An 11,435-nucleotide genomic window follows, 5' to 3' on the forward strand; every position below is an offset into this window, starting at 1 on the left:
TTTCATTTACACCGGAAGTGACATATCTTATAGTATACCCTAAGAATATTATTGGTCACGGGTCCGTGACCTTTAAAGTCATTTGAGTTGATTTTTTTTTTTGGGTTGAATTTTTTTTTATTATATATATTTTCTTTTATATATATAGAATATGAAGATAGATAAATAGAAAAGAAGAGACATGTGTCAATGGTTTTCAGTCAGGGAACCTTTTTCTTTTGATGGTAATGGTGGTGGTGGTGGTATCACACATTCAGATAGAATATTACTTTTATTATTACATTTGCAGTAAGTATGGTTATGAGTACTTCACTGGAAAACACTGAAACAAAAATTTTATTTAAGAGTGTTCCACGTAACTATTTGAAATAGCTGGTCACTGATGAAGAAAATCTTACTGTTGCAAGAACATATTTCATAGTAATGAATTCCACTCCTAGCTGTTTGACGAAGGGAAAATTTCAGAATTTAGTCTTAAAGACTGGTTTGAAGGTAGGAATGGGGCCATTACTCTCTCCCTGTGGAAGAGGATAGTGTTAGGAATGGGGCCATTACTCTTTTCCTGTGGAAGAGGTTAGTGTTAGGAATGGGGCCATTACTCTCCCTGTGGACTAAAGTTTCATGGATATAAAGCCTACTACAAACTGTTGCATAATGTCTGCATGCTGCTTTGGGGAATTTAGACCTAAAGAGAATATTTTTTAAGATAAATTCTGTGCATTAATTTTTTTCCTTTAATTTATTTGTTCAGTGGCATTAATTTTTTTTGATCATTTAGGCCTAAAAAGGATATTGATAGGAAAGGCATATATGAGTTTGTCGTAATGACAGGAAAGTAGGCCGATATATCAGCCTTTCACCCATGATGATATTGATTTTTGGGTGAGGTGCTGATATCATATATTCATTAAAAACTGCAATTATCTGCATCCAGATTTGGGTGCACAAATCGGTGTATATTTTATACACTTACTGGTGTTTCTCATGGCTGTGCAGCTACCGTTGGCTGAAGGATTCTTTTGGTGACATGTAGATTATATTTCATGAGCAAATCATATGTTTGGTGACTTCTAAATCCACCTGGAATAGCACAACCATCTGTCCTGTGTCCATTTTGAATTTCGCGCTTGATATGGCTGTTACCAATTACGGGTATGTCTAAAGTGTACACAGATTTGTTCCGGAATGATTTGCATGCAGCAAAATTGCATATTTTTATGCACAGAAGATATCTGACATACAACATTGTCGATCATTATCAACACAGATTTATGGGGTTGATTTATCAGACTAAATAGGAAAGGTATACATGGGTTGGTTGTAATTATAGGAAAGGTATATAGGGATTGTTGTAATTACAGGAAAGGTATATAGGGATTGTTGCAATGAAAGGAAAGCAATATAGGGATTGTTGTAATGATAGGAAAGCAATGTAGAAATTGTTGTAATGATAGGAATGGAATATAGGGACTGTTGTAATGATAAGAAAGGTATACATGGGTTGGTTGTAATGATAGGAAGGTATATAGGGATTGTTGTAATGATAGGAAAGGTATACATGGGTTGGTTGTAATGATAGGAAAGGTATATAGGGATTGTTGTAATGATAGGAAAGCAATATAGGGATTGTTATAATGATAGAAAAGGCATACAGGGATTGTTGTAATGATTGGAAAGGTATACAGGGATTGTTGTAATGACTGGAAAGGTATATAGGGATTGTTGTGAAGAAAGGAAGGTATATAAAGATTGTTGTAATGATAGGAAAGGTATACATGGGTTGGTTGTAATGATAGGAAAGGTATATAGGGATTGTTGTGAAGATAGGAAAGGTATATAGAGATTGTTGTAATGATGGGAAAGATATACAAGGATTGCTGTTATCAGTAAGCAGAGCTATATTCCAGTTATGAAGACCCTTCCATGTTGTTGCATGATCCATGCATGTCATATTTTTAACAGCAATTTCAGAACCTAAATAAAATTTTCAAAGTATTAAAGATCCAAAGGGATTGTTAATATTGCTCTACAAAGTCATATTCATTGCATGATGATTATCTGTCAGTTCGTAAAAGACTATTTTAAGGGTAGGAAAGGGTTTGAAGGGATGTGTTGCATAAAATAGATATTAGAAGATAATAAGGGTCCAGAAAGGTTTGTTACCTTCACCCCATATATCTTATTTCATAGTGATAAGTGTTATTTCTACTAAGGGTTAAATGTGAGAAATGTCTTAATCAAAATTTTACACTGGAGTCCAAGTAAGTATTATCATTTACGACGTGGTACACATGATAAACTAAAAGCTGTGTTGATTTTATTCATATTCATATTAACAGCTTTATAAATAACAACCAGCAAGAAATGTACAAATTAGGAAATAATTGTTTTATGCAACTGTCCTGAATGATGACTTCATGTCGGGAACTCAGTCTTCCAGATCTTCTACCATTTATATCTGAGTACCTTGAAGATGATGAAGAAGAAAAGAAAAATTGCTTTAAAATATTTTATGAAACTTGAAAAGGTGATCTAAGGTGTCCATTTGTACTTCATTCAATATATAAATATACATGTCAAGATGTACAGTGAGTGACCTCTCCCTTCCTCCACTACCCCCACCACAACACACATACAATATTACACTTATAGAGGTAATGAAAAGCTGATCGTAATCCAAGGAAGAAACTAAGACAATGTGGATAAACATTTATATCTGACACAGTTTTAAAAAAAAAATACAAAAGATGTAATTTTGGACAGCATGTAGCTAAGAACATTCACCAACAGAGTGGTTCCATTAAATGTATTTAATTCTTTGAAGATGTAATAAAAATGTTGACTATAAGTTGTTGCTTTTCCTCTGATTTACCTTGGGAAACAGCACTAGATCAATTATCCTTGTACTAAGTGGATTTGGAACAGTCTGATTATTGTAACCTGAACCAAAAATTGTATCATTCACTTGAATTCTGAAAATAACAAATGAAAAATGAGTGAAATCAACAAACTATGTCTTGAATCCAATTTTCCCATCCTGAACAATGAGTAATCGATAAGACTGTTGACAGGTCAAAGGTCAACATTTCATTCTCATGCCCAGATGAGTCTTTCTCATACAAAAACTTTACTAAATTTTGTTAAAGCAGGTCATGGGATATTCATTTCAGAACTACATTATTAGCACTACTGTATTAACAGCACTCTCCAGTGGGGGCATATATATTTTACAAACATAATAGGTGTAGCAGTATTCGGGAGAAATAATTATAATAACATCTCCGTGGGTTAATGTACTTTAATCAGACTTGAAGACCATGAAGATGAAGAAGACGAAGATAATGAAGATGAAGTCCATAAAGATGAAGGCCTACAACATATACTCATGAAATATATAAATAATTATAAGCAAACGAATACACACGGACAATTCATAAAATAATAAAGCGCGGAACTATTAAATAAAAACTACCACAATGTAGCTTAATTAAAAACTTACCAGTGCCGTATAGTATTTTGGTGTGCAATAGTCATTTTCTTTGATACAATTTGCAAAGTATTGAGTAACATATTGCACTCAGAAGTTGAAGTCGACTCGTGGAAAGTCGTTGGAGGAGTGAAGGAACTTGTTAATGTAATCGGTGGTTGCGTGTTAGACACGTTCAATGCAAGCAACTCACGTACTACTCACTCACCATGCGTACCACACAAAACAACATGTATATGGCCACTGTACATCAATGTACTGATTCTGTAACACCAAAATACTAAACGCTCACAAACAATAACAAACAGTGGTTTACAAACACAATTTCAAATCATCTGCTGTAATTATTGTATATATGTGAATTACTTTGTCAATGTAAATCTGCAAATAACTAACGCATTATATCAATTGGCAACCTCAGCAACAGAGGGGGCGAATCCGACATTTTGTCCAATCGTTATTTTGCTTAATTAGTACTTTCTGCACTCAACGGATCCGGTGTAGTCAGCGCCTGGTAAAAAAAAAAACAACGTCGTCGTCGGTGGATCGTCCAATCGTCATTTGGTTTAATTAATACCTTCTGCGCGTCGATCCCCAGCGTCGTCAGCGTCCGGTAAGCACATCGACGACCGCGTCGATGTCATCGCCCCCTCTGCTGCTAAGGAGTTATTTACAATGATCTTACAAGCAGAGTGATCACTAACTCCTCCTCCTGTAGATCAATTGGGTTATTTGACTGATCGGTGAGTTTAAAATTAATTCTCGTTAAAAACCGATCATGGCATCGCATATAGACCGGATTAATCGGATCCTCAACGATTAAATATCCCGGAGGGGCTGTTGGTGAAAATGAATAAAGGATATATCCCTGTTGAGCTTGATTTGATTGATTGGTATCCACCTGGTAACTCCCTTCGATAGCATCACACACTAGATTAATTGCTATCACCGATGCGATATTTACGTTGTATGGAGCAATATGCCTACCATCATCTCCGTTATCGTGTCTGAGGATATGAGTTGATGAACTGATAAAATCATTAAGAGACTTTCTTAGTTCTGGCGCGTTGTATCCTGGAAACTTGAAATCAGGTAAATCGGCTTCTGTGATATTATACTCGGTTAGGAATTTTTGTTTATTATCATCGCTGCTATCGGATATTACTTTAACGATTCGTTCATTGATATATTCCATGTCTGATATAAGTTGATTTAACACCTCAACGTGTTTTTGTGCTTTTGTCTCTCGTAGCTGTTCTAGTTGTAATTGGTAATAATGATTAATTTCGGCAAACATATCAGTGATATTCTTTAAACTAATTACGAATGTGGTGTGCAATTTAGGAGTTTCCCCATGCTGAAAATACCATTGCATGTTATTCCTGTCTTGAAATGCAAATATACTGGGTAATAACGCGTTTTTCATATTATACAATTTATTTTGAGCAGCAGAGGGGCTGTACAGACCGAAACTTTTTGCACAATAAACCCCTCCAGGAAACTATTCCTCGATAGAGGGCTTATTTCGACGAAATAAACCCTTCTATTCAGAATACAGGACAAAAAAAAATGTCCCCCGAAAACTCGAAGAGTTTCCAGGGACAAACTCGTTGAGTTTGCACTGACAACTTGGGTTACTTCAATAAATCTGAAACAGTTTCCGTGGCGGGGTCGTTATTGAAAAATCCATGGGTCGGGTCCATCCCCTCTGCTGCTCTGGGAAATGAGTTTCCAAGGAAAAACATTTTTATGTTAGCGGAATTAAATCATTGACAAATAAATAATGGCAAATATTGGAGAAGCACATACGACTAGATTAGCTCGAGAACGTCTCGAAGCAATTCAGAAATTTCTTCCTGTCCGTGATAGTGTCAGACAAAAATTACAACTAAGACAGCAAGCACGGGAAGGCTTTGCAGAGACTACGGAGGAATTATTTAAACCCGTGACCAAAGCTACTGAAAAATCCGCAGCTGTTACCAAAGAGGCTTTAATAGAGCAAAGGAAAATTTTACAGGATATTTCAGCTGGACTTAACCCCCCGCCTCCACCCGATGAAGTTGTTGTGTCAGTACCTGCTGGTAAGCGAGTAACAGGGAGAATTACTGACCCCGCCAAAAGATTTACGCCGGATTATATTGAACTTCTTAAAAATGTACCAGAAGAGAAATTACCTGAGACAATACTGTTAGGATTGATTAGAAGAGATGTGTCTTTAAACCCAGAACACGGTTCTATGGCAGATGATAATTTTATCAAATATTCGTATCGTATACGTGAAAATAAAAAACAAATCAGCAGGGACGATACAAAATACGATAGACTTGTAGATGCTATACGTAAACTTGAAATTCCACCATCGCAACCTCAAGAAGAAAAATCACCGTTGCAACACACAGAACGACAACAATATCCTTCACGGCGAAGAGCAATAGATCCTGACCTAACTCCGCTAAGTGAATACGAGGCTGCATCTGAAGGAAGTCCGCGGGGCCAAAAATTCAAACAAACTAGGTCGCCGATAATTAGCTTAACAACATCTTCTGAAAGTTTGCCTCAAGACATTTTATCCCCAAGAATTGTACCATCAACAGGGGAGGGTTTAGGATCCGGTTTTATTGCCTGCCCTAATAATATCATCGATGATGTATCACGGTTGGAAGTTCTCATCGGAGGAAGACGTGCCGGAAACAATTCTCCGGAAATTATAAATGAAGCCGCAGATATCTGTCAGAGACTATTTCAGCGTGGCATCATGGATATCAGCATCTACCGGGGGCTCATTGATGAACTCGCAGACGGTTACCACAGCGACTAATAATTAAATTTGCTAGCAAATTCAGTTAGATAAACAATAATTAAATAAAATGATACTACACGATTCTTTTCGCAGACCAAGAAGTGTCAGAGTAGTAAACTCACGATTACCAGTATACGAGGTTGTTTACGGAGATGGAGTCGGTGATGTTGTTAGGGATTTAGTCACAAGAATCGCTCCGAAAGCTGGACCGTTAGCAAAACAATTCGCGATGAAAGCCGCTGATGTTGTCAAGGATAAAGCCATTGGCACTGTTGGTAGTCTTGCCGGGAAAGCATTTCAATCAATCAAGGATCGACTAGCACAGCTGATACGAAAAAAAAACCCAGTCGAGAGGTTGGTGCCAGTAAAACTACCATCCACTGAAGCTATGCCGGCAAATGTTAGTAGCGTAGTAAATAAGGCCGTAAATCAGAAATTAGCTGAGATCGCAACAGCAGGAATTACCTCCAAAGCGTTGCAAGATAGTGTAACTGCTAATTTGATAGCTGGTAGTGGTTTCCGGTGACGATAACATTTTAATTAGATCATCACAAATAATAATAATGTTTGCACGAAAATCCAATGACGCGTTTGATATGTCCAAACCAGTACTTAAAGATGATTCTGTACGTGATTTTCAATATTATTCTTATGAAGCACGTGATCCTAACCAACGCGGAAGAATTGAACTACAGGTCCAGGATACAAGTAGATACTTCTTGCCCGCTGAGGCCTTCATCGAAGTTGAAGGTAGGCTTTTAAAGAATGATAACACTAACTACGGAATCGGCGACCGAGTTGGATTTGTTAACAACGGCATCATGGCGTTATTTAAATCCGCTATTTACATGATAGATGGAAAAGAAATTGAAACAATTCATGATAACGTCGACGTTGCCACAACAATTCTCGGGTTGGCGAGATACTCGGATGATTACACCAGATCAGCCGGACCATCAATGATGTTTGCAAAGGATATAACCGACAGCCCCGAGAACAGGAATGTAACAATGAATAATGCCGGTGACGCAGTTGCATCGATGAACGAAAATTTTAATTTGGGTTTTGCAACACGTAGATCGATGTTAAGTGGAGATGAAGAGTTCTCAGGTGTGATTCCATTGTCTCACATCTTTGGATTCTGCAGAGATGTCCACAAGGTCATATTCGGTGCCAAACACACAGTTGTACTTGTGCGAAAACCTGATGATAATGACGCTATCTGGCGAGATGCTGCTGTTGCCCCTGGTCAGGTAATACTAACTAAACTGTGGTTGTGGATGCCAGTGTTGTCTCCGTCAATCACCGAAGAACAACGACTGTTGTCTTTCATGGACACGGGCGGTAAATCACTGCTATCCTGGAAAACAACAACCACAGACGTTATTCAGGGTGATAATGGTGGGTTGTTTACATGGCATATATCATCGCAACAAGGAGTATCAGCACCACGACATATTTTCATTGCATTTCAATACCGTGCTAGAACAGATAGCCAGGAAAGAAATCCAATGGTATTTGATACACTTGGAGTTTCTGAAGTTTCGTTGAGAATAAATGGGCATCAGGAGCCATCTGAGGATATATTAATAGATTTCGAACATCATCGTGTCGCACGCGCGTATCATCGTCTGATGTCATTTATGGGGCGCGACCTTAATGTAGACACTGGCCTGCAAATATCACAGCGAGACTTTATGAGTTTATATCCGATTTATTACTTTTCGCTGGAACATCTTGATCTGGTTAAACAATCTGTTGTCGACCTACATTTCCGAGCTCGTGTAGGTGTTCCTGCTGGTGGTTACAGAGCGATTGCTGTCATACTCTCCGATAAAGCAATGCTGCTTGAAGGTGTTGGCGGACGAATGAGGGTCATCGACGCTCCAATCGAGAATATGTAACGCAATTAAAATCAAACTTAGGATATAATGTCATACAGTCATGTTAATGTCACCTTGACTTCCGGTCAAACGAAGAAATTTCAATCAAAGAACGCAAGCACGTGCGGGACATCAATAACACTAAAACGAGATCAGATTACTGGTGGTCCAAACAAATTGTCGTTGACTAATACTCAGCTTAAACATTTTAATAAGGCACTAACAGCAAAAACCGGTGTCCGACTTGATTTCTCTGCTGCAGCTATCAAGGACATGACTAAAACCGGTGGAATATTTCCTCTTCTCGCAGCAATACCGGCGTTGATTGCCGCGGCAGCACCAGCCGTAGCAAAAGCCGCAGCACTCGGTGCAGTTGGAACTGCAGCTGGAATGGCACTAAAAAAGGCAACGGGAAAAGGATACAAGAAAAAAAAGGGACGCGGTCTAAGACTACCAGGAACTCCACCATCATGGTATCCAAAAAAATTCTAACGCCGTTGAGCAATTTTGATTTACTCGATGCTGTTAAAAAATTGCGTGTAAAACATTTCAGAGGCGTATTTATGCGAGATCAATTACCGCAACGACCGAATAATCCAGAAACTGGCATTATCAATCTCGACAACAAAGATGGTCCGGGAACTCACTGGGTTGCTTACGCGATCGATCCACGTGGAATTATCTATTTTGATTCGTACGGTTTAGCACCGCCAGTTGAGTTTCTCAAGTATGTCAGCAGATTTTCTAATGTTCCAGTGTGGCAGTCGACGTTACCAACACAAACATTAATTGATCCGCCCATTTGTGGGAGGGAGGTTTTAAATGTTCTTGATGCAATCTCAAGAAATCCAGCAACTCCTCCTCATAAAGTAGTGTATGAATATACCGCATCGAGAAATGCTAGCATTTGAAAAACAGCAATAAGAATAATGGTGGATATTTACGGAAGACCTTTCACACGAGGAGGTAAACCAAGCACAGATGCTGATCTCTCAAAATATGCGACCAAAGATGAAGTCGATAATCTTTTGAATATAGCTGGAGTTGACCCAGATGAAGTTGCTATTTTCCAAGACAGGCAAGGAAAACTAAGAACGAGCAACATTAAGTGGAATGATATAATTCGCAGAGTTCTTGGAGCTACCAAGGATAACTTCGTTGCATTTAGTGATGGCGGCCGGATCAAGGACTCGAATATATCAATCGCAAGCATCAAAGACAGTATTGATAAAGGTGTTGATAAATGTGTGAAAAAAGCCGGTGACACGATGACAGGCGAACTCAGCATGAGCGGCAACAAAATAACCGCGTTAGCGAATCCCGAATCCGACCAGGATGCGTCAAACAAACAATACGTGGACATCGTCAACGGTAAACTAAATACGCTGCGTGCAGAGCATGATGTTCACGTGGGCGCGTTTACAAGATTTCGAAGAAACTTCGTAAAAACTGATGAGGTCGTGGATAAGTTCTTTGGGACTCCTCCAGTCGTCGATGTAAAACTCGCTGATGTAAAGACCGACATTAACACGATCAAACAAACACAGCAGGATATCGTATCGGGTATTCCTGATATCGTTAACAAAACCAGTTTGATTAAAGTTCCCACTGGAGTTACTCCGGGGCATATCACCAACATCGTATTCACGGTATCATCGGGATTCGCAACATGGTCACGACAAAATAACACTATCAAATATACAGCAACAGCCACCGGTGTTTACAGGTTGTCTGTGTTTTCAGCCGCTAAATTTGAAATCTTCACAACATATCCTTGGAGACATTCCACCGATAAGTATTCCGGGGTTTGCACTGTAATACTAAACAGCGGAACCGAGGAAACATTTATGCTTGAAGCCGAGGACGATAGTTTAACAGCAACATCTTACTGGTTTTGTTTGGAATTCGTCGCTGCAACGCCTCAATTGGTTACCGCGTAATTGAATAATGTCAACGACGCCAGATGCTCAACAATATCGATACAATCAAGTCCGTGAGTGGCAATCTGAGTTAAAAACTGTCATCGAAGTAACTAGTCAAAAAGTAAAAAAATACAAGCGCCGCATAACAGTGCTGGATATTATGGTTTATTCAGTATCTGCCGTTGTTGCATCTGCCGGAGCAATACTATCAGCGGTCACTCCGGTAACTGCAGCAGTCGCCGCCACGATCTGTGTTTCCGCGGCCACAACAACAGCTGGAGTTTTCGGCATCATAGCAAAAAAATATCATCATGTGCTAACACAAAATTACACGATTACACGACAAAATTAAATACAGCCACGACCGCATATCAGAAATTATCATCGCTGATATCATCATCGTTAGACGTGCAAAGTAGCGACGCTACGATATCAGATTCTGAATTCAAACTAATGTCAGATGCGTACAATGACTATTTGAAAACTAAACAAATAAATAATGTCAATAGAACTGCTTCAACAAATAGTCACAAACACAACACCGGTAAGGACCACAATGATCTCAGTGTCCTCGACGACACCAGAATTCGGTATTAATTTTCGAACTCCAATTCCAGTGAGTGAAATCGCGTTAGCAAAGCTCAGTGTGTATCACAGCTGGCCCAATGTTAGGTCGGCATCATTTGGTGGTCTGCAGCCAAATAATTCATTCGTGTTCGGGAAAAGCAAAGCCGACTCCGGCGAACAGGGTGAACTTGACTGGAATACAATTACACTTCCCACTGGGAGTTATCAGATCGAAGAAATCAATAATGAGATACAACGCCAAATAAAACGAATCACCGGCAAGGAAGCCAAAATATCTATAACAGCTCATGAACCAACGCTGTCTGCGGTCATTGAAATCTCAACGCCAGGATACGCCGTGGATATTTATAACAGCTCAATCCGAACATTATTAGGATGGCCAAAGGCCCCCGAGGTTAAACCTCGTCCACCAAAACCTGAAAAATCGGATTTTATGACCTATAAAGAAGCACTACACGACCTCGAGTACAATTATTATTTACTCCTTGCAGATCAATTACTAGCAAGAAAAAGTACTTTAATGCCCGATACTTGGAGTATAGAAGCTCCACGTGTTAAGGGGGGGCAGGAGCTCCGTGTTTACCGTCTAGATGATATAGAATCTGAATTATTTATTCCGATCAATCTAGTACATAAACAACAGCTACAACTCCTGCGAGTATATTTCCAAGATTATATTTCTGATTTAACAAGTCCGCGTGATAATATTATCACAACCATAGAAAAACTAAACAAACTCGCATCGGCCATGGAAA

This window comes from Sinohyriopsis cumingii, chromosome 7 (genome assembly GCF_028554795.1).
Source record: "Sinohyriopsis cumingii isolate HCF-2022 chromosome 7, ASM2855479v2, whole genome shotgun sequence".
Lineage (NCBI taxonomy): Eukaryota > Metazoa > Mollusca > Bivalvia > Unionida > Unionidae > Sinohyriopsis > Sinohyriopsis cumingii.